This window comes from Vicugna pacos, chromosome 17, assembly GCF_048564905.1.
Source record: "Vicugna pacos chromosome 17, VicPac4, whole genome shotgun sequence".
In the NCBI taxonomy this organism is placed as follows: domain Eukaryota; kingdom Metazoa; phylum Chordata; class Mammalia; order Artiodactyla; family Camelidae; genus Vicugna; species Vicugna pacos.
In genome coordinates, this window is record NC_133003.1 from 25,045,297 (window position 1) to 25,065,087 (window position 19,791).

The 19,791-nt window shown below is 42.3% G+C and overlaps 1 long non-coding RNA gene across 4 annotated transcripts in view; it reads right to left on the reverse strand.

Moving 5' to 3' along the window:
• LOC140686773 (uncharacterized) overlaps positions 1-19,791 on the reverse strand; it is a 98,700-nt gene that overhangs the window by 13,420 nt on the left and 65,489 nt on the right. For 3 of the 4 annotated variants that reach the window (XR_012060673.1, XR_012060670.1, XR_012060672.1), the window contains exons 4-5: positions 17,940-18,297; positions 6,822-7,075 (exon numbers count right to left, since the gene is read on the reverse strand). This is a non-coding gene — a long non-coding RNA (uncharacterized lncRNA). The remainder of the gene's footprint in view (positions 1-6,821; positions 7,076-17,939; positions 18,298-19,791) is intronic. The other variant, XR_012060671.1, reaches the window with a different exon arrangement.

Below are 19,791 nucleotides of genomic sequence, written 5' to 3' on the forward strand. Positions count from 1 at the left end.
GGTTGATGATGTGTCAATGCAGGTTCATCAATTGTAACAAATATACCACTTTGACGGGGATGTTGATAATGGAGGAGGCATGTCTGAGGGCAAGGTGTGTATATGGTAACTCTCTATACCTTCCCCTCAATTTTGCTGTGAATTTAAATTATTTTTTTAAAAAGCAGAGTCTTTGTAATAATTTAAAAAACCCACTTACCTCTTTTCTAACTCCAAATTCTCTTATCTGTACCATGGAAAAACTGGTAGGAAAGAAGAAAAAAAAAAACTTGTGGGAAACAAAATTTGGCTTAACATGTCAAATAGGCAAAAAAATTTATTTTAAAGGGATAATAAAAACTAGAAATATCTGTCATTTCCTTTTATGAAATTCCAACTTGGTGGAAGTGAAAGATTTTGTTAGCTAAAGTAAACTTCAATTAAGACCCAGTAAATGTTTTTTATAACTTAAAATGCTTAAGTATGTAAAACATTTTTATGGTTCCAAAGTCAAAATTACACAATAAGACACATCAAGAGTCTAGCTTCCATACTCATTTCCTCTATCTTGTCCCTCTTCCCTCTAAAGGTACTCATGTTTTTCGTTTTGTTTTGCGATTAACTCTCAATTTTTTTCTTTTTTTAAAATTATATGGAAATATGTGTACTTTATCATATCCCCTTCACCTTTCTTACCAAAAGATACCATAATATAAACCCTGTCCCCCTGCTTCTGGGCTTCTTGTTTTCACTTAGCAATATATCCTAGTGATCATGCCACGTGGTAGAGAGCTTTCCCTTTCCTCTGTTTCTGTGGCACAGTCCCTTACTGTGTAGTGCACCATGGTTTATTCCACCAGTTGGTTGGTTCCAGTTTTGTTTTACTATTATACATAATGCTGCAATGCATAGCTTGAAGTTGCAGTAAATTTAAGGTGAACATTCCTTGGCAACTGAATATGTTTGTCCTTTGGCAAAGCAATCTAGCTATGGCTTATATAACTGATCCAATATTGTTTGTGATGAAATTCCATTTGGAGTACCTGTTGGTTTAAGTCACTTTGAAATTATTCTTTTGCCTAAGCTAAAACATTTTGCAAACAAATCCTTGCTACAGATGCCATTTCTTATTAACCATCTTATGTAAATATTGGACTGTTTTAATACCTACAACCAAATTGTTTGACTATCTTTAATTAGTATTTCTGGGACTTTCCATTTCATTGTATCAACTCCTGCTAAAGTGGGGAAAGTTGGGGTCTAAAAAATTTATCAAGTCAAATGTCAGATATTTGGAGTTTGATAGAGCCCTAGATACATTTTGCAAAGAGTATTAAATGTCTTGAGTCTTTTACAAACATTTATATTTTTAACTTTCATTGATTTTTTTTTCCACACAAGTTTCCTGTGTTCACTGGAGAAAAATTAGGGAAGTTCAGACAAACAGAATGAAAAAAAGTAAAAAAAACTACCTAAAATCCCAACCCTCAGAGATAAACAATATTAGCATTTGTCTTTCTAGACTTTATCAATGAACATAAACTGCTTCTCTATCCCAACACATATGCTTGTGTAATTTTTTCACCTTTTGTTCTATATATAGTTTAGGGAAATTTCTTTTTTTTTTCTATTTATTAGGTTTTTTCCTTTAACTTTGCTGTTTGCACACCATACAGTTTTGTTTTGTTTTTTTTCTGTTTCCTCATCATAGTTAGCTCTTTGTTTTTCTCTCTATAGTGTTTACCTTAGAAATCAAAAATCGGGTTTTCTTTTTTTCTGGACAAATTAATTAAAAGCCCCTAATATTTGTTTCCCATGGTCTTCTAAGTCCTTGAACTTCCCTCTGTGTTTGCCTAAGGGCAATTTACTGCCTCCTAAAAGGAAATAAGTATATGAGACCCAGCAGAGAACTTTTCTTGGAGAGACTGGTTGTGCAGAAATACAAGTCAAGCAGATTCTCCATGATCATTATTCTGCTATTCAAAAGATTCACTGGAAAAGAATAACTCCTGCAAGTGCTTTCTGTGGTCATGACTGCCTCTATCTTATTCTAACAACTAAAACTAAAAATCTAATTAAAATTTGACAAGTGAAATATCAGCACATTTACCAAAAATAATTCCTGATAATGAACTGAAGTTTAAAATTTTCTATATGGATGGATTCTGACATTTTGAACACTAGAATTGGGTATCTAGGGCAGAGGTGGGGCATTTTTCTCTACCACGGGTCACTGAAATCAGGGGCCACATGAAAGTATTTTAATTATTGAGAGAGAGATACATATGAAAGATAAAACTAACATATACAGGATCTTGTGGTGGCTCACAGTGAAAGAGAATGTGACAATGAATATATATATGTTCGTGTATAACTGAAAAATTGTGCTCTACACTGGAATTTGACACAATATTGTAAAATGACTATAACTCAATAAAAAAAAGTTAAAAAAAAGAAGAAAGATAAAACTACCCAATCATTTATTTAACAAGTGGGAACTGAAAACATCATTCACTATAAGTTAAACTTTTAAATATGCTTTTATGTCATCTTAGTCAGTTAAACAGGGCGGTAAAACAATGATGTGGTATAAGTAGACAGAAGTGGAGAGGAGACTAGGAAAATGAAAAAGACAGAGAAGAACGAGCAAAGAATAGGGAGAGGTAAACTAAATACCAGCCCCCAAAGCAGGAGAGGAAAACATGCAGAGAAAAAGAAGTTGGTTAAGAAAGTCATTTAGAGAGCAATTTTAGAGAAAGTCAAATTAGAGAGCAATCCATCAAATATTTAAGTTCCTAACTCTTTAACAGCAGTATCTATACCACAGAAATACTCATGTAGGTGTGCAGGGATCTTTAGGGGAACATGTTTGTAACAGCAAAAAAACTACGGACAATTTAAATGTTGAACAGTAAGAAAAGGGTTAAATAGATAAAAGTACATTCATTCAGTGGAATTCTAGGTAGTCATTGAATAGTAGTTATGTACACTGATGTGGAATGAGAGGCACGTATGTGAGAAAGTAAAAAAAGTATGTCGCTGAACATCATGTGTAGTACAATTCCAATTTTGTAAAAGCAAAAAGTGTGTGATATTATATGTGCCTACTTCGGAAAATACTTTAGGTGGATAAGCTTAACTGTTGATAGGTTCGGACAGGTGAGTTTAAACTGTTACAATGGTATTTGTCAGTCTTTGAGAAGATGAATATAAGAGAATAACTCACGCGTCCCAGCACATCGAGAAGAGATTTCACAGCTGGGATTGGGTTGTTCTCTGAGTTCTAGTAGGAGCCCAGACAAATTCAGTTTAGGGCTGAGCCAAGCCTGCGTCTCTTCCCCTTTTCTAGGATACACAATAGAGCCTGCACCTATGGAGTTCTGTTCTTGCATACTAATAGACAATTTTCATTGCAACTGTGGGATTTGGGGGAAAGCCATTGAAGGAAAGGGGATTTTTTTCTCATTTATAATTTGGGGATAATAATATTCCTCACCTTAAAGGATTATTTTGGGTGTTAAATGTAGTTCTATATATATACATTTATATATATAATATATATAAAATGCCTAGCTCTGTGCCCAGCACATGGTCAGGATTTTAAGTGCAAGTGTATCAATATTTTGGAAAGGTTTGGGATCAAATTCCCATTTTCTAGCCTTTATGTTCTTTATTTATGCTTCCTTGTAGCATTGAAAGCAATCTGATGTATGAAATTAGAAGTAGACAAAATTACCTAAGACTTTATTCTGGGCTATCACAGCTTAGTTCTATGTCTGTATGAGGAAGAGTCTTTTGTTCATTTTGACTCCTATCTCATCATGACTCAATTATCTGATAATTTGTATTAGTCATTAAGGCAGCCCTTAGAAGTATCTGTTCATTCCTTGAGTGTAGACTTTTAACTTTAATAATTTATATAATAACTTATATAATTTGGGGCATTTTTTATTATTTTTAAATGAAGCTACTTTCAACATATTAAATTTATTCTGAGAGATGACATTAGGCCATGTTCTTGTCTGCTTTCTTGAGTAGATTTAATGTACTTCCACATTCTTAAAATGTTTTTATAATAGCTTCATAATTACAAGTGATGCTTTTTAAATGTGCTGTCTTCTCAGAAAAGAGTGGCTCTGACTTGTAGTTTTTATGAATTTTGCTATTTCCTTCATATTTCAGCTTTACCAGCTCACAGGAAGAAAAAGGTCAAGTTACACAAACAGCCAGTTCGGCTGTAGACGTTAGGAAAGCCAGGCAGCATTTATTCATGGTTATGACGTGTGGCGGGAATGAGGCTGTTGTGTTCCTGACCATATTTATTTAATAATTTAATTGAATAATTGGGAAAACTGTGTACTTGGAAAACATCTGTCCTTCAGTGGAGACACATAAATAGGGCATTTGTATTTTTGAAATTTTTTTTTTAAATCAAAGGACCAAGGATCCCCTTAAGTGTCATAATAATTCAGTACCCTCTCTCCAATATGCATTATCATGGCTCGATGCCCGTACAGGGCGATATGACACCATATACGGCCCAAAGGCTGCTCCTCACCTCCTCCAATCCCACTGCACCCACCCTCATTCCCCATCCCGCATCCTTTCCCATCCCTGCCCACCCTGATCCATGTGCCGCACATCTGTGACACACATCACTAATCATTTGGCAAATGTTTTGCCATTGAGTCTGCGTGTCACCTCAGAATCCCTTGAAATACTGAGTCCCAAGTAGCCACCTGCAGGCAACTGCAGCAAGGGAAGAAACCTATCAAAATTCTAAGATTTATCAAATACTGACAACATATCTAGCCAGGTTAGGCTATTCAGCTCCTAAAGCAATTAGTTCAATACTCAAAAGCCAGCCAAATTATTTTTGGACATAATGTAAATAAAAACACTTAATTTTTGGCAGGGATTTTTACTTTTCAAACCACTGTTTCAACACTGGTAAAGTTTGAACAACTAACTCTAAAAGTACAATGATAAGCAGCATTATATGAAGTAAATCTGATTGTGAAATAGCTGACACTTAGGCAGGATCTTACCAGCTAAGCGTGAATATGCCCCAAACCTCTCTTGCTTTGAAACAGATTTCTCACTGACCTTCTTTGCTGTCCTCCCAGCTCATAGTATAGTTGCTGTTTTCTGCCCCATGAAAATTCAGCACCATATCCGAGCATTGTGGCAGATGGAGAGATCCGTGGCCCAGCATCTCGTTTGGAGATCCTTCCTGCCTATCCACTGCTGCTGAGTAGTTTTATGACTTGGGTTCATTTAGTATGGAAGGGGAAATAAATCTGACCCTCATGCCATATACCAATCAGAGGCATAAAAATACCTCAGATCCCTTTCTAACAGCGTGGCCAAAATAATGGCACTTGGGAGCTATGAATGTGTTTCCTCCTTTTCCCCTTAGATTCTGTTGATATTGTACGGGATCTGCAACAACAGGCAATCCCCCAGACTGAAAACCTAGGGATATAGGGCCCCTCTGTCTCCCCTTTGCTTATGCCTTTCTCAGTCTCCTTTGATATGCACAGAAACAGAGCTGGGGAGAAGCAGGGGAGAGACTCTTTTCCCCCAAGCACAGTCTGTAAGACTTCTGACTATGGGGAAAAGGCATGAGAAAAAACAGTGTGAAATTAACATAAGAAATGTATAGATATTCAAAAGGGTTTCCATTTTTAGATGCTTGCTTCCTTACCAACCACCAGGGCCCTGTCCCTGTCCCTGTGGGACTCCACCCTGGGCTGAGTCATCTTAGTCTTAGCCTATTGCTAGGCCTCTGACTGGCCTCTCTGTGTGAATGTTCCTGCCCTGCCTACTCACGAACTTGGGACATGCCACAGGGAGAGATGTGGCCCAGGAGAAGCTTGCACGAGTGCACTCAGTATGCTAAATGTGTTCTTACAAGAGCCACCAGCTCCATCTCTCTTATTCATTGCCCTCTAAGGTGCCCTGGCAGCCTGAAGCTTAAAGCAGGGACCCCAATTTGCGGTTGTCAGGACAGCTCAATTCCTCAGGCTATAAAGGTAATGTAATGACTGACTAATTAATTCTTTTTTCTTTGAAAATTGGAGAAGTTTCTGTTAAATTCCTTACAATGGGACTTTTGCTCTAAACTGTCTCTTAATGTTGTGTTTGATAAATAATTAATGGCTCACTGCTCACACTAGTCAATAATTACTAATGCCTCATTTGCATGTGCAATGAATGATGGTTGGTCCGATCATTTAAGCCTAAGCCAACAGGAGGAGGAGGCATGCTGACTTGAGCAGAAGCTTGGGTTGCAATGGAATAAATGACTGGGTCAGTATCAATACTTTGATGCTCTCATGGCCTGTGCTAGAGACAGGTAATAAGGGCAAGTTTTTCAGTTTTTGGTGATGCCATGCAGTAACAGACTTGTTCTGAATCCCAGGCACCATGAAGATTATTTGATCATGCAACAAATATTTGTTAAGAGTCCCACGGTGCACATACCGAGCCCAGAGCACCTGTGTTAGACACTTCCAATGGTTGTTAAGAATGCAGGAAAGAAAACAAAAAATTTAATTCTGCTTTTATATGGAATTGGTTTCCAGGCCCCAAGCAGAGACTACTGTCAATGCTTTGAAACCCCCTGGTTGCTTGACATCTGTCAGCATTTGGTGATAAGCCATGTAGCCAGAAGGTCTTCCCCTTGAACCTTTGGTTCATCATCAATTACAGTTATCAATTATGATTAAGTTCATCATCAATATTCTGTTAATAGACAAATAATATTTTCTTATATGATGGGAGTGCCAAAGCTCATTTTTATCAATCCAAGAATATAAAGATGAATATTTGCTCCTTACCATAGTGTAGTGGACTTTCATAAACACATGAAGAGTAGAATCTGATGGCTTAGGAAGTCAGTCAGATAAACTCCAGCTTGGGTGTTATGCCAGGGATGTCCTGAAATGATGTTCCCTTCTTTGGCGGCGGTACTGAGGAAAATACTTCTGTTTCATAGATGGGCCATGTACCAATCAAAACAGGCAATCTTCTGTTATTTTAAGGGAGAAGAAATACTTTCCCCTCCACTCTTCTGAGTTCTTGGCTGAGATCCCTGTAATGAAAGACAAATTAAGAAGAGAAAAACAAACAGAAGTTTATAAACATGTATACCTTATATATACATGGGGGAGACCCAGGGAAAATGAGGAACTCTGAGGTGGCTTAGAATTCAGGATTAAATGCCATCTTAATAGGGAAAAGGGAGGGGGAATGTAGCCCCATTAGGGGACAGTAAATGATTTTTAGGAAAGATGAATGGGCCCTTAGAAGAACAGATGGGAGGTATAACAGTTTTTCACAAAGTTAGTCTGTGTGTGGTGTTGACTTCTAGTCTTCTCTCCTGTGATAAAAGTCAGTCTTTCCTGGCTGATGAAACTCCCTGGGACAGGATTTATGACAACTGAGTTTCTTTCGAACAATTTGTCTTTAGGCAGACAAGGAGAGATCAGAGAAAGCCTTTCCCTGCAAATACTGTTTTCAAATGCCTGCAGTTCAAAATAGTCAATACACCAAGGTGACGTATTTTGGTGTGGCACATTCTGCTACCCTTCATAAAAATCACCCCCAATTTTACTGGTGTAATGCAAAAGTTTATTTCTCATTCATTCAAAATCTACTGAAAATCAGAACAACTCTTGAAAGCAGCTGCCCTCTTTGTGTTCACTCTTCATTCCAGGATGTGTCAATCTTATGCCACATCCATGCTACCATGCTCTTCTGTGATCACTGTGTCAAGGAAACAGAGGACTGGAGAGTGAAGCAATGACAATTAAATGTTTCCACCAATAAAATGTAGCAGAGGAGATCTGTGCCACTTCCAGGCTCACGGAAGGACTTCAAGTCACTTGGCCACGTTCACCTTTAAGGAAGTAAGCTGCCATCCCTCCATGAGCATGGAAGTAGCGATGTCTGAGCACTGATGAAAAGGATGCTTGCCTGTTGGCTGACTTGAGAGCATTAGAAAATTCAGAAGAACTTTTATCTTTCCTTTGATTAGTAAACGTGAAAAACTAAATAAATAAATAATAAATAAATATTCCTGAATGAGATTTTCTTTAGTATGAGGGTGATGATATAAATGTGGGAGTTGCTCGTAGATTATGGAAATAACTGTGTCACAAAAATTAAAAGTAACTGTTAGTAATCTACGTATTTTGGTATCTTCAGAAATATGAACTTATTAAATCTCTTGAGGGAGACTATACTTGGACTTCTTCTTAGAGGACTTATATTGTGGTTGGCAGAATGATAATGCCCTGAAAACGTCCATGTCCTAATCCCTCGAACCCGTGAATGTGTTGTCATGTGGCAAGGAGGAATTAAGGTTGCAGATGGAATCTAATTAGCTGACTTTCAAATAAAGAGATTGTTCAGGATTACTTAGCTGGGCCCAAAATAATCAAAGCGTCTTTTAAAGTGGAAGAGGGAGGTGGACGAGGCCAGAACCGAGAGATGGCAACACAAGGTAGGACTGGGCTGATAGTGCTAGCTTTGAAGACGGAGGAAGCCAGGGTTTGATAGCCTCTAGAAGCTGGCAAAAGGCAAGGAAATGGATTCCCCCGACACCCCAACCCTCCAAAAGGAATGCAGCCCTGCTGACACCTTGATTTATCCTAATGAGACCCACTTCAGACTTCTCACCTCTAGAACTGTAAGATAATAAACTCGGGTTGTTTTAAGCCACTAAGTTTATGGAAACTGGTGTTATAGCAGCAGTAGGAAACTAATATATGTTCCACGCCTTCTCTAGAAGGAAGGTTAGGGCAGAACAAGTATTCAGGCGAGTGACAGATGGATGGCTTTGGAACAGGTGACGGCTGGGGTTGATATGTTAAAAGGTGACTTTGTGTATGATGCTCTTTTGGTTAGGAAAATAATTAGGATGGCATGCACAACCAATCTACCTTGAATCTAGAGTGTAGCCAAGGTTAATAGAAAAGTTCCTAGTTTCCAAGGTATGTTGTATGTGCCATTATAAAAACTGTTTTTGCATAATGCATGACTCTCTAGTCTCTGTATGTGAATATATATGTGAACATATACATATATATGAATATATATAGCATACATTTCACTCCCTTGGAAAGACTCCCAAACAATGTGAAATACAACAAAGTTGTTATTTAGAAAAACCGGCAGCTGAAACACATACAGAGAGACAAGAATTTGGCTCAGAATAAAAAACTGTTGAAGACTATTCAATGAGAGGCCCCAAAGATGACCAATGGTAGACACCCAACTAGACAGTTTAACAATCATTTACCTTTTACCGAATCCTGATAGACAAGCATCCTTTCCGTGTCTATTTGCTGAAATTCTGCACTGATCCGAATTAGAAGTACTCCTGAGCTCCTGTCTATACTCACCTGTGCCACCTGCCACCATTCTCTCCCCACTTCCTACCCTAACCACCGGGAGCCACGCTCTGCTTGTGTGTCATGTTTCGGTCATTAGTAGCTGCTTTACAATAATGATGGCGAAAGAGAGCTAATAGTTCTATTACTTATTTTCACTCCCACCTTGTTCTAAAAAGAATTTAAAAAGGGTTGCAAAAATACATGCAATATAGCCAGATGAAACAAAGATTAGCATAGTGAGAAAATTAAGGCAAAAGAAAGATACAGGTGGGAAAAATAAGAAACTGGGAGTACAAAATGTGCTCCATGACGTTCTGAACCTTTGACAGGGTAGGACCGCAATTTTGGCCCTGGCTTTCTAGTAACCAGCTCAAAAGGGGGAAAGCAATGTGTGACATGAGTCACACATCAGCTGGTCAGAAGCAGCACAGTAATTTCTGGAACCTGGACAAGAGAGAAGTTTCTCTCACAGGACTCCATAAAGAGGACCTCTGTGGAATTCTCTACCTGGAAGAAACAATAAATTCCTCAGGGCTATGTCTTGTTGCATCCTTCAGTATTGGTCTGTGACCTCATCCCCCAGCACAGGTCAGCAGAAACCCTCTACAGAGGGCCAAAGGGACAGCTTCCTGGTCCTCGATGCGTTGCCGGTTTAATCAAGGCATAGAGTTAAAGTGTCTAGAGGAGCGGGTGGTGAGCAGCCCTTCACAAACACTGTTTCTTTTCAGCTGAGCCCTGCAGGAGTTAAAAGCATGCGGTGCTTCAGCTAAAGGGAGAACAGTCAAGGCATTTGCAGAGAGCTTCCAGTCTCCTTTTTTGTGTTTGGGGCTCTAAGAGGAGAACCCGGCAGGCTGGGAGGAAAGAAGGCAGGGTGGGCAGGTACATGTGATGTGTTACAAAGGTGGGGAGGCGGAGTGGTGGTGGTGTTGGCTCACAGGCTTCTCCAGGGCGGGGACGGTCCGCTCCCAGCAGCAGAAGCAGCCCAGCTCCTCACCCTGTTGCCTTCCAGGGTGCCTGGGTACAGGGGTTGTCTGGCAGAGCCCACTCCCCTCTGTATGACGAGGATCTGGATGGTGCCCCGTGAGTTTGGTGGTGGGGGCCTCTCCGCCATCAGGGAGGGTTGGTCTTCATCTCAGCCTCCCCACCACATGCAGGCCTCCTCCGGGGCCCTGGGTGTTCATGTGGTGCCCTGACATGCTGTAACAAAGACCCCTGATGCTGTGCCCCAGCAGCCCAACACCTGCCCCTCAAAAACTCCTGAGGCCTCAGTGAGGTTTGGGAACCCCTCCAGGCTCCAGCAGTGGGCCACTCACTTTTTTCTAGTGGCATTGTCCTTGGACATTTTTGGCAAGAAGAAGAAATAATGAACATGTGTTCTTCCAAAAATACTCCAATTCATTTTCCACACTACAGTCCCTGCAATCTTTCTAAAACGTAAATCTCATCATGTCACTTCCCTGATGAAAACCTGTCCGTTCTTTTCACGCCCCTCAGGATAAAGCTGCAGGTCTGAGTACAGTTAAGTAGACTTGTAGCTACCTCTACAGCTCCGCCCTCCCCATTTCTCCTCCTTTCTGTTTGTCACAGCCGCTTCTATACAGTTATCCACACTTTCATCCTTTAGGCTGACCGATGTCTATCCCAGGTTACAGCCCAAAATGAATCCCTCCAGAGAGTGGTCCTGGAGGTGCCTCTGCTGGGTGCTCCAGGGACGTCCTTTGCTTTCTCCAACCATAGCACTGTATTAGGAAAAAGCCAACTGCAAAGACAAACTCCAACATTTCAGTGGGTTAATGCAATAGACTTTTACTTCTTCCTCAGCTAACCATCCAACGCAGGTGCTCCTGGTTGTCAGGTGGTTCTCCCCAGGGTTACTCAAGGCTCCAAGCTCTTTCCCTATTGTAGCTTTGCCATTTCCTAGGGCCTCTGAGTCCCTGGCATGCATCTGGGGCAGGAGAGACAGGGGCTGGAAAGCACATCTGTGCCTTACTGCCTTGATGTGAGGGCATCACTTGTCCCTTCCATCCCAATTCCACTGGCATGAACAAGGTGTTATGTTGTTGCCAGGGGCAGCTGCTGTCCGGTGACAGTGTTATAATATGGAAGGATCCCTTTGCCAGCACCATCACCAGCACTTTGGGGCAGAGACTGCCAGATGTGCGCTTTGGCTGGAGGAGGGAGTGGGTCATGGAGATGAGGCCTCCTCTTGCATATGCTCCCCGATATTGTGTCAGAGCTGGAGAGAGCGAGCCAGCAAGCAAACAGGTGTTCCTTGCTGCTGCTGCTGCCCCTCTAAAAAGCGCCAATTCCCTTCACAGGAAGGCATTTATTGTGAGCAGAGAGGTTCTGTAATCACATATGCCTGTCAAGGCGCGGGCCTCCTCTTGGCTGATGAGCCTTCTGATTAAAGACTTGTTGGTACTTCACAGGGCAGAGAGAAAACGCGCTGCTGTCGGTACTGGCATTGCAGCTCCAGAGCACATCTGGCACCTGCCTCTGGGGCCAAGGAGATGGGTGCTGAATGCTTTTTTTCCCCTTCTTTATAAACCAGCCACATCTTTAAAATGTCTCTCCACAAGCCATTTTTTGTGTGTATGTTGTTATGAGCATGTAACAGTAAGAAGGCAATCACCTATCATACTGTTTGGGTAGAGAAGGAATCAACAGACTCATTGACTTAGAAAGTAGAAAAACAGAATTCACCATCTCGAGCAGTGCGATTTTTCTATTTCTGAATATCCTCAGGTAGGACAGTAGTGCCTTGACTTGTGAAACTGGGATCTTACTGCTTTACAATTTGAGGCCCAAATAGTGGTCCAAGGTGATGTCACAAATGAAAGCCCTGGAGTGCCCTATCCCCACAGTCCCATATGGGGAGGAAGTCTGGTAGTCCACTCTGCAAGGTCCCCTTCTTCTAAGTCAAGAACCCCAGGACTTACTCAGTCCCAAGTGTTCAGTGTTCATTGCCTTCAGTGTCACTGCAGAAAACAGAAAGTCCAGCGGTCTTGGTGATACAGCTCCCCCAAATCTGACACATTGGCATACTGAATATTTCAAGCAGGAAGGTCACTCTGACCTTCTACCCCCTTGCCCTTCTTCCCTGACACAAATCATAAAACCTTCCTGTGAGGGGTGCCCTCCCTATACCTGGAGGAAAGGGCCATCCGTATCTCTGAAGACAAATGGACATCAAGAATCTGGACACACAGACCTTGCTAAGTTCCCCCCAGTTTTCTGCACTTATCTCATACTCATTAAGCTATCCTATTCCTCTGGGAATGTCCACTTGTCATCAGACTTAGCACAGAAATACACAGGTAGAACTCGTTTGGGGGGGGTTCATTTCAGTATGAAGGCTCCTGTGTCATGTAAAACTCAACATTAGTTGTATCTGTATGCTTTCCTCCTGTTAATCTGCCTTTGTCCATTGACTTTTCAGGCCCAGCCAGGGACCCTAAGAGGGTGAAGGGAAACTTTCTCCTCCCCAACACCAGGCAGCCCCCACCCAGTGCAGGGGGTGTGGTGGAGACCCAGTAGCAAGTTGCTGTCTCCAGTCTTGCCAGTTTCCTCAGGGTTTGGGGGAAGAAGGAAGCCTACCTCCTCCCTTGTTAGTGGTCCTCTCAGCCGTGGGCACCACAGGCCAAGGGGGTAGTAGGGAACCAGTTTACAGCTCTCTAGCGAGATGGTCTATTTAGGGCGGTGATGTCTCCATGTCCAGGAGAGCCAGGGCAGATGCAGGAAAACAGATGTGGGGCATGAGAAGGGCTGTGTCCCAGGCTTCGGTTGAGCCCCTGGGATGTGCCCCGCCAAGTGTGGGTCCTTGGCTTCACGCAGTTAAGAATTCAAGAGCGAGCCACAGTGAGTAAAGGTAGATTTATTCAGAGAGATACATTAAAAGGCAAGAGAAAGGCCACAAGGTGTGGGGGTTGGGTGCTCAGATTAAAAGTAGGTACACACTCCATAGACAGAATGTGGGCCATCTCTGAAGAGGGAGAGAGAGGGGCTGCCAAGAGGCGCTGCATTATGTTTTTATGGGCTTGGTGGCTTCATATGCTAGTAAGTGGAAGGGCCAGTCTAAGTAGCCTGGGGAAGGGGCTGGGATTCCCAGGAAGTTAGCCATTTCCCACTCTGACCTTTTGTGGCTAGCCTTGGGACTGCCATGGTGCCTGTGGGCATGTTATTCACCATGTTAATATATTACAATGAGCGTATAATGAAGCTCAAGATCTACTAGAAGTTAAATCTCCCATCAGCTTGAGCCTCAAGGCCTACTGGGGGTAAAATCTTTCACCATTTGATGTTAATTGCTGTAGCATTCCTTGAATGGCTGTGCCCTGCCCCCTTCCATTCTGTCTCAGTTTGATGCCTCTCTGCTCAAGGTCAAAGAGCCAGCCCCCTGGGCCTGGTTCTGTTGACCCTCAGGGTCAAGACGATGGTAATCTCATTGCCTATCCTGAGCACTCAGCTTCTGTTACAGCCATTTCCAGGCCTGTGACTTTGAACCTCAGAAATGTTCTTGGTTCTTTTCTTCCAGGAAGGCCCAGAATATCTGACCCTTCCCAGGGCCACCCTTCTGTGAACAATGAATCCCTACACCCTCAACTGCTAATAAAAATCACTAATATTTTCCAGCATATACTACGTGCAGGTATTGTTTTACTATGTGCAGGTATTGTTTTGAATCTTTTTATGGATTAGCTCATCTAATCTTCACACACAGACACAGATTAAGTAGGCCTTAATTTTCTCATTTTATGTAGGAGGAAATTAAGGCACAGAGAAAGTAATTGCCCCAAATTAGGCAGTGTCCAGTGTGAACCCACACTCCACACCCTGGATTCTTCACCTGCTCCCTGCTGTCTCATTTACACCACAAAAGTCACTTCTTCTCAGAACAGAGATGGGCCTAAGGCCACTAGACTTTCCTGCTATTGTCACCAGCAAAGCTCACTGGGGCCCCCCCTCAAAAAACCAGATAGAATCTAGATTATAAGGTCTAACCTTCTGTGCTCGGTCTAGTTCCATTTGCCTGTAGGGGCCCATGTGGCGAGGCCTTGGACCTACCACATAAGATTAGAGTTCCCAGCAGAGAACCCCTGAACCCGACACCCCAGGTTGGCTTACCACGTTCAGAGGCCGGTGCAGGACACCTCCGTTCATGCCGGCGCCAGTGAGCCACGTGCGGAGATGCCGTGCCGGCACTGCCAGCTGGAGCGTGAGCAACGCGCCCGCGCCAGACCCGAGCGCTCCACCCGCTCCCCGCAGAGAAGCCCTGTCCGCAGCCTGTCCTGAGAGCAGCTATTTCACAGTGTGAGCAGGCACCTCTCTATTCTTTGATCATAGAATGAAGCTTTCCTTTGTATCAGAACCGGATTCGTAAGGGCTGGTAACACTATCATTACTAAAAATGTACACAATGAAGAAGTTTAAAAAATACAGAGTAAACCCCTTAACCCTCATTTAATCGTCCCTCACCAGAGGTGAGCACTGAGAACAACTGGGTATGTGTCCTCCAAACCGTCTCCCCGCCTTTACGAACGTGCTCATGTGTTTCTACAAAACCAGAATCTTTTCTACAAAATAAAGAGTGGAATAGCTGGTGGTGTCTTTTACAGAAAAGTATTTTGTAAGAAAGTTCAGTCTTTGGGCACCTTGCTGTGCTTATAACTCAGAGAGGTCTCCTTGACCACCTTTGCAAAAGTAGCTCCAGGGATATAGACTGAATGCTTGTCCCTCCCAAATTCATATGTAGAAACCTAATCCCCAAGGTGATGGTATTAGGAGTTGAGGCCTTTAGGAGGCAATATGGTCATTAGGTATTAGGGTAGAGCCATCATGAATGGGATTAGTGCTCTTTTAAAAGAAACCCCTGAGAGCTCTCTTGCTCCTTCCACCATAGGAGGTTACAATGAGAAGATCTGTGAACCAGGAAGCAGATTCTCACCAGACAGCCAGCCCGCTAGTGCACTGATCTTAGCCTTCCCAGCCTCCAGAACCGTGAGAATAAATGTTTGTTGTATAAGCCACCCAGTCTCTAGAGTTCTGTGATGGCAGCCTGAACAAGACAGAAATCAGGCACAGCACACACACAACTACTCTCCATGAACCCGAGTTAACTGCGCACGAGAGAAGGATTTGCTCTGCTTCGTGTCTGGTGCCCTGCATGCCAGCAGAGTGAAGCACGGGATCTGTGAGGCGCTGCATCAAACCAGGATGCCCGTGCCACCTCCTCCCTCTGCCCAGCCCGTCTATCTGAAGCAGAGCAGCACTTCCTCGCTTGCGTCTGGCCACTCACGCTCTTTCTCCTGTGAGGTGTTCCAGCAAGACCTAAGATGCTAGAAGGCTGGAGACTAAGACCATTTGCTTCCTGGTCACTGGACTTTAAGACCCTAGGAAGCGTTACGGCAGCCTTGGCAAACACCTGTTTGGATTTCACTTCTCCCCGAGAGGTATGAGATCTCCCTTGTGCTTTTGGAGGCTTTGTGGTTGACAGAGCTCCCTTGCAGGCATCCAGGTGTTCACACAGCTGGAGGGAGGGAGGGAGGGAGGGAGAAAGGGAGTCAGCATCAGGAGTGGCACATGCATCAGGGTGACTGAATGAGTTGGGGCCAGAGCTGGCACTAAGAGCCTGCAGACCATGCACTGCCCCTCCCTCCTCACACATTGCGATTCAACAACCTCTTCTAAGTGGTTATTTTTAAATACAAATAAGGAAGCTCCCAAGGGAAAATTCCTTCTCTGAAAGTTTACTGTATGCTCCCCCACCCCCACAATGATGGTCATTCTGGCTCCTCAGACTGTAATATAATTGTGATCTGCTTTGTGGAAAAAGATTATCTATTTGTGTCAAATTGATAAAAGAATTAAATTAGGAATTGATTTTAAAAAGACTCACTGAAAGCTTTCTTTAAACAGAGAGGTACCTTGGAGGCATTTCAAATTATTTGACTTACAAACACTTAATTTGCACAAAACCTTTCAAGGAGAGGAAGGTAGGCAAACGTGATTTGTGTGTGCATAACTTGTGTGCTGCTTCCAAGCCTCATACATCGCCCATGGTTGGATCTCTTGTCCTCTGTGTGTTGTGATCGCTGTTTTCCTGTCTGTTATTGCCGTTACAGTGAGAGTCCCTTGCTGGCAGGGAGCACGTCTTAATCATCCATGCATCTCTGATATCCAGCAGGGTTGCTGACAGCTGGGTTCGTCTTATTTTCTTTCTTTCCTTGGCATCTGATTTTGGGACTGGTATTCTGGGCCACTCAGAAAATGTTTATTGGATTGAAATAGCTGAATACAAGTTTCCTTCTTTGTAAGTAGTATGGATTTTTGTACTTGTAAAAATCCTCTCATTAGTATAGCCCCTTAAAACAATTATTTAATGTTTCTGGTCATGGGCTATCTGTAGGAACTCTGGCTTCCCACTGATCACTTAATGTATGGAATGTCTATCATGTACTGTGCACTGAGCAAGTAGCTGGGGATACAGTGAGTAAGGCAGATGGGGTTTCTGCCCCTGTGCAGCTTGTGGGCAAGGGGCCAAGGCAGAGGAAAAAGAAGTAACAGCATGGTTAAATCCTGGAAAGAGCACAGGGCAGAAGTGGAAGTGATGTTTGAGCTAAGACCAGGACAAGGAGGAGTAAGTCACGTAGTGCAGATAGGAAAGTCTAGGTACAAGGAACTGAAATTTGGCAGGGGCAGAGCCTAGAGAGGAAGCCACAGAGAGGGAAGAGATAGTGGGGAGGTTGGCCAGGACAGGCTAGCAGAGGCTGTGGTACCTGCATGGAGTGGATACGGAGGAGGGGGAGGGGAAACCTGGAAGGTGACTCGGCCACAGCATGAAGGATGAATCGGAGAGATCAATGCTTGGGTAAATTTGGATTTTTAATGTCCACGGGAGTGTCTTATTGTGAAAATAAATGAAGACCAACCAAATGAGAATGAGCAAAGGCTATTTACTCCGAGCTTATTATACAAGGGAGTGAGCCGCCATCACCTGCACTTTGGCAGAGACTCAAAGGCAGGCAGAGGAGTGGAAATGCTTTATAGCTCGGAAAAGGGGAAAGCTTGAGTCTCTTAGCCAGCAGGGAGAACTACAGTATTTACAGTTGCAGGTATTTAATGTTGCAAATAACAGCAATCACTTTCATTAATGTGTATTAAATTCCCATAAATATTTAGCCCTAATTATACAATTAGCCAATTAATTGTAATGGTCTTAAGCACGTTATGCTACATTTATAGATTTATTTAATCGATCTGACTTCTTTAAAGCACTCCACACCTTTAAAAATCTAAAAAAAAAAAAAAAATCCCAAATCTGAAATAAACCACCTAGCTTCACCAACATGCCACATCAGCCATTCCATCTTTAAATAACAAACGTACACAGACTGTCCTAAAGATTACAAAACTTGGTCCTCTAATGAACAGTATTAAATATAGTTTAGGGTACTTATCTTTAAACCATCTCACTTTGTTAAGTCACTTACCTGCATCAGAAGAGCAGGCAGGCTAAGGTTACGAGGACAAAAATAGTTAGGACACAATTTCGTCACTTACCAATCATATTTGAGACTGTGACCTGGGTCTTGACACTATATCCTGGATAAATCTACCCATGCCACCGGGGTGCAGGCCGGGCCCTTTGTGAGGGTCAGTTTCTGTGTTCCATGGTTGGTGGATGCCTTCCCTGGCAGTTCCTTCCACTGGGATTCATTGCAACTCAGTGCATTCCATTTCTCTTGGGAGTCTTTGAGTACTGCTGATTATTTCCCTTAACTTTCTTTAACTCTTGTCACCACTTGATTGGATTAATCTCTTTACTGTCCCATTGGATTCTTTATATATTTTGCTTGACAACCTCTCCAGGGAGTCCAGTTAGGAGGCTGTTGTGGTCAGAGGCAGAGGGGGTGGTGGCCTGAATGTAAGGATAGAGAAGATTTCACAGCTACTGAGGGCAGAAGACAGGTAAGATTTAATGACAGAGGAGATGTTGGGAAGAGGGTATTGAGGGGAGAGGAAGGAGACAGAGAGATTGCCCAGGCTTTTGGCTTGGACAACTCAGTAGAAATATGTTTCATGAAAAATCACTGACTGTTATTGAAAATTAACTCCTTATGTGTGGTTGATTTAATTAGCTAAACATGTGGTAATTTGTAAACAGGCAGATGCAGCCTGCTAGGGGCAATGAGATGGGCTGAGAGACCCGGAACCAGGAGTCAGGAAACCAGGTTCTTTTCTCAGACTTGCTAGTTGCTTGCTGGACAGAGCCTGTCTCTTCCCCAGGCCTCCATTCTCTTGTAAATAAAAATATACACTAAAAGTCTGAGTCCTATTAGCTCTAAAATGTATAAATCTGTCAAATAAGAGAGTTGGATTAGACAAGGTTTCACAAGCTTCTTTGGTAATTTCATGAACACCAAGGACCCTCGCCCTAGGAAAGTGCTTGATACATGTGCATATCCTTCCACAGGGTTACTCCTTCCTCCTGCCCTCAGTACTCACGGAGGAGGTGGTCTCTGAAGCTCTTTCATGCTCTTAAATTCTCTGATTTTATGATTCTTCAAACAAAGACATGCCCTCTTCAGCACTTTAAATCACCTTATCTCTTCCAAAGAAACAAGGATACACATGGTGCTGCCTTTCTTAGCTCCTGTGTTCTTTCTCTTCCCTTTGAATTACCTAGGCCACCTATTTAGAGTGGACTTCCTGGGGCAAAGGCTGTCTCAGTCTTTGTATTTCTTTCAGTGGTTAGAATGCAGTTGGATGCTTAACAGCATCGAATTATAATAATATGGATTATGGTATAATGTCATCTGTAAACCTTGGTAAATTTAGGACACATTCATAATATTTTAAAAATCTGTATGAAACAGATGGACAAAATTTAAGGGAACTTACAAGGGGACTTGTGATTTCATGTTACACTAAAGGGTTAATTAAACATCCCCAGGAATTTATCTCTAAGAACCCACGACTCACAGAATATCAGAATACATACATATATATATATATATATATATATATATATCTCATATATAATATAAATATATAGTCTTAAATATATATAACCATATGTTACATATAATATATTGAACACATATACTATGTATATTCAAGAATTATTTGAACTCTTAATGATCATAATAATCTTTAGGCCTAAGTAATCTTATTGCAGAATTATGTGCCCCTGGACTACAGATTTTTGGTTTTATTAGAGTTACACAGGCACAGAGTTCAAAGAGACAACAAGTTCTTCAAGTCTGGTTAAGAAAAGCAGTAGTCCCCAGGCTGCCTTGTGCCTGTTTGCCCTTCTTCAGAGGGAACCACTTTTACATTTTTTAACTGACTTTAAGAATTTCCTTCCATATCTATAAATAACATGGTCATGTTGCTCCTTGTTTATTTTCAT